At 44.5% G+C, this 4,429-nt stretch overlaps 1 non-coding gene across 1 annotated transcript; it reads left to right on the forward strand.

Moving 5' to 3' along the window:
* The first annotated feature begins 1,408 nt into the window (after positions 1 to 1,408).
* Positions 1,409 to 1,510, forward strand: LOC116071647. The gene has a single exon (XR_004111047.1). It is a non-coding gene; the product is annotated as a U6 spliceosomal RNA (small nuclear RNA).
* The last annotated feature ends 2,919 nt before the right edge of the window (positions 1,511 to 4,429 follow it).

A 4,429-nucleotide genomic window follows, 5' to 3' on the forward strand; every position in this document is an offset into this window, starting at 1 on the left:
CTCTCTCTCTCTCTCTCTCTCTCTCTCTCTCTCTCTCTCTCTCTCTCTCTCTCTCTCTCTGTTAGGGTAGGGCTTGGTCTTATTAGTGCTGGGTCTCTGTCTACCCCTATATCCCATGGATCCACCAGTGTGGAGCCCCTAGGTAGAGAACTCTCACACACAGCAGAAGGCTGGAGGCAGGATGGGTAGTCCTGAGATATTCCTGGAGGCATTGATAAAATAACTTTCTATTTGTGGGGAGGAAGAAGCTAGCTCATCCTGTTCATTTGTTAGTCCCGAGTAGCAGGTTAAGAAAGGAGAAAAGGGGGCTCCTAGGAATCAAATCTCTCTGGAGGAGGCTCAGGCTTTGCGAATCTCTTGCCTCTCTCAATTTGGGGAACTTGGGGTTGAGGGTAAGAAGGCATATAGACAGATAAAGCTAACAAGACAGAAGGCACCAATTGGTTACCTTCTGGCCCTGTGGAAGGCAGAGGTGGGTGGGGTGGGGGGATGTTGGGCCCAACTTTATCTGGGTCCTGAGGCTATGTGACATCCCAACCTAGCTTCAGTAAATGACCATAGTTAAAGATCTTGCTTTTGAAGTGCCTGATCTTTTGTGATTAGAAGACTCAGGGTAGATGAACATGAGGACAGGAGTGAGCACTTCTAGATATTGTGGAGGAAAAGGTTTCATGGTAGATACAAGGGAGAAACCAGTCAGAGGCATCTGGAAAGGTCCAGACATGTCCTGATGTCACATAGACATACATTCACACAAAATGCTCAAACACCACGTAAAGTAAAATAAGTTTAATAATTAAATATAACAACAACAACAACAACAACAACAATAGCAGCCAGGTATGGTGCTAGAACTTGTAATTCTAGAGCCAAAGAGGCAGAGGCCAGTGGATCCTTATGGCTCACTTGCCAGCCTGCCTTGGCGAGTTCCAGGTCAGTGAGAGACTTGTCTCAAAAAACAAGGTGGAAAAAAACAACAAAAAACCAGACAGTGGTGTTACTCGCCTTTAATCCCAGCACTCATGAGGCAGAGGCAGGCAGAGCTCTGTGAGTTTGAGGCCAACCTGGTCTACAGAGCAAGTTCCAAAAACAGCCAAGGACAGTTACACAGAGCAACCCCCATCTCAACAAAACAACAGCTGGGCAGTGGTGGCGCATGCCTTTAATCCCAGCACTTGGGAGGCAGAGGCAGGCGGATCTCTGTGAATTTGAGGTCAGCTTGGTCTACAGAGTGAGTTCCAGGACAGCCAGGGCTACACAGAGAAACCCTGTCTCAAAAAAACAACAACAACAAAAAAAAACAAAACAAAACCAAAACAACAACAACAACAAAAAATCCCAACCAACTAAAACAAAACAAAATAACAAATCAAACAAACCAAACCAACAACCCAAAACAAGGTAGATGCTGGATTTGGCAGCAGATATACTAAAATCAACAATATAGAGAAGATTAGCATTTCTCCTGCATAAGGATGATGCACAAATCCCTGAGTGGTTCCATATTAAAAACAAACAAACAAACAAACAAACCTCAAACAACAGTAACAATAAGAAAACAAACCAAGGTAGGTGGGGCCTGAGGGAAAGCACCCTAGGTTCTCTTCTGGCCTCCACATGCATGTGCATCCACATGCAAAGAGAAGGTGGGTAGGCACACGGAAACCCAGAGAAGAGTGCTTGTAATGACTTTGTATGGAGCATCCAAAGACTGCAAACCACCCAAATGTTCTTTAGCTTATGAAGGAGCATTAGATATTTTCTGTTTCTGTGATAAAACACTTGGGCAGGAAAGGGTTTGTATGACTTAAACTTCCATGTTATAGTTCACTGAGGGAAGTCAGGGCTGGTACCCAAGGAGAAATCAGGAGGCAGGAGCTGAGGCAAAAAGCATGGAGGAGCAATGTTACTGACTTGTTCATGGCTTGCTCACACACATCTGTCTGTCCGTCCATCCATCCATCCATCCATCCATCCATCCATCCATCCATCCATCCATCTATCTATCTATCTATCTATCTATCTATCTATCTATCTATCTATCTCTGTCTAATATTTTTCCAGACAAGGCTTCCTTGTGTAGCCTTGGCTATCCTAGAACTAGCTTTGTAGACCAAGCAGGCCTTGAACTCACAGAGCTCCATCTGCCACTGCCTCCTGAGTGCTGCATTTAAAAGTAGCTACCTAGCTACATTCATTTACTTATTTGTTTCATTTGTTTTGGATGTTGTTTTCTTTTGCTTGACATGCTCTCACTATGAATTCCTGGCTGGTCTGGAACTCACTATAAATACTAGGCTGGCTTCAAACCTGATATCTGCCTCTGTACCCCTGCCAACCCCTAACTCCCATTCCAGTGCTGGGATCAAAGGTGTGCACCACCATGCTCACTATAGCTACTTTTATTGGTATGAATTCCATCCCTAGTGCCATCCCTGCATCACATACCCCAAAGTCTGATCTCTAACTGTGTCATTGTACACTTTAATCAGGCAATGGCAAGTGTAACCACAGGGAGCCAAGGACCTTCTATGATAGAGTATATGATCCCAAATGAATCTCAAAGGCATTTTGTAATGCATTTTGAGGATGGAGTGATAGAAATGTGATAGTCTTTACAAAATTGCATCTATGTACACAAAATACACAGGGATGTAATTTGAAATACAGTGACATTTGGAGTTAGAAAGATGGCTCAGTATTAAAGTATTTGTTGCTTTGTACAGGACCTGACTTCGGTTCCCAAGCACCTGCATGGTGGCTCACAACTCTTTGGAACTTCATTTCCAGGAGGATCTGACGCTCTCTTGAGTACTAGGCACACACACAGTGCACGTACAGACACATGCATGCAAAAACTCATATGCATAAAATGAAGTCAGTCTTCGGGGGAGTGGGGGTGTTTGAGGACTAGTGAGATGGCTCAGCAGTAAAGACTGCCCTTCTGAAGGTCCTGAGTTCAAATCCCAACAACCACATGGTGGCTCACAAACATCCGTAATGAGATCTGATGCCCTCTTCTGGTGTGTCTGAAGACAGCTACAGTGTACTTATTATAATAATAAAAAAATCTTTGGGCCGGAGCAAGCAGGGCCTGAGCGAGCGGGGCAGAGGTCCTAAAAGTCAATTCCCAACAAGCAGATGAAGGTTCACAACTATCTGTCCAGCTACAGTGTGTACTCACATACATAAAATAAATAAATAAATTAAAAAAAAAAAAGAGGAGTGTTTGCTCAGTGGGAGGGAAGAGTACTTGTCTCTCACGAGGCTCCCGGTTTGATCCCTTCACAAGATTCCCTTTGGTGGTGTTTGTGGTGGATGCCTACAGTCTTAGCACCCAGATAATGAGGCAGGAAGCCTCACGAATTGGGAGCTAGTCTGAGCTACATAGCAAGACCCTGAAATAAGGTAAATTTTATTGCATGTAAATTATTGCCATCACCATCATCGTGTGTTCATTTGCAATTCCTCAGACAAAACTTGGGGTACAAGCAGTTTACTGACCAGTGGCTAGGATGGTTTGGCAAGTGTAGGGGAGTCCTGGAAAGAGATTGAAGAATGTGTCTTGTTGCTTCTGCTTTGTTTCTCAGCTCCTTGAGTGCTGGGATTCCAGGCTGGCATCACTGTAGTGAGCTGATAGTCTGTGTTAAAGAGCAGTTCCTTTAAAAAAAAAAAAAAAAAAAAAAAAGCTGGGCAGTGGTGGCGCACGCCTTTAATCCCAGCACTTGGGAGGCAGAGGCAGGTGGATTTCTGAGTTTGAGGCTAGCCTGGTCTACGGAGTGAGTTCCAGGGCAGCCAGGGCTATACAGAGAAACCCTGTCTCGAAACACGCCCCCCCCAAAAAAGAGCAGTGCATTGATCAGTTTTGCAGCACTGTAACAAAATACCTAAAGAGAGGAAATCCACTTAAAGAGAGGAAACATTGGGGTTGGTGAGATGGCTCAGCGGGTAAGAGCACTGATTGCTCTTCCAAAGGTCGTGAGTTCAAATCCCAGCAACCACATGGTGGCTCGCAACCACCGGTAATGAGATCTAATGCCCTCTTCTGGTGTGTCTGAAGACAGCTACCAACCACATGGTGGCTCGCAACCACATGGTGGCTCGCAACCACCCATAATGAGATCTAATGCCCTCTTCTGGTGTGTCTGAAGACAGCTACAGTATACTCACGTGAAATAAATAGATAAATCTTTTAAAAAAATAAATAATAATAAATTAATCTTTAAAAAAAAGAGAGAGAGGAAATGTTAATCCGGCTGGGGTCCATAGGAAGAACCTGTCTCGAAGGAAACTATTTCTTCATGAGGACCACATTGTTCCCGAAGGACAGGAATATTCAGTAATGATGACAGAGAAGTCCTGTCTTGGAGGATGACAGGAAGCATCCTTGGAGGATGCTTCTGACTGGGGTATATGTGGGGAAGAGGGA

The sequence above is a fragment of the Mastomys coucha genome, unplaced genomic scaffold (genome assembly GCF_008632895.1).
Source record: "Mastomys coucha isolate ucsf_1 unplaced genomic scaffold, UCSF_Mcou_1 pScaffold22, whole genome shotgun sequence".
NCBI classification, from domain to species: Eukaryota; Metazoa; Chordata; class Mammalia; order Rodentia; family Muridae; genus Mastomys; species Mastomys coucha.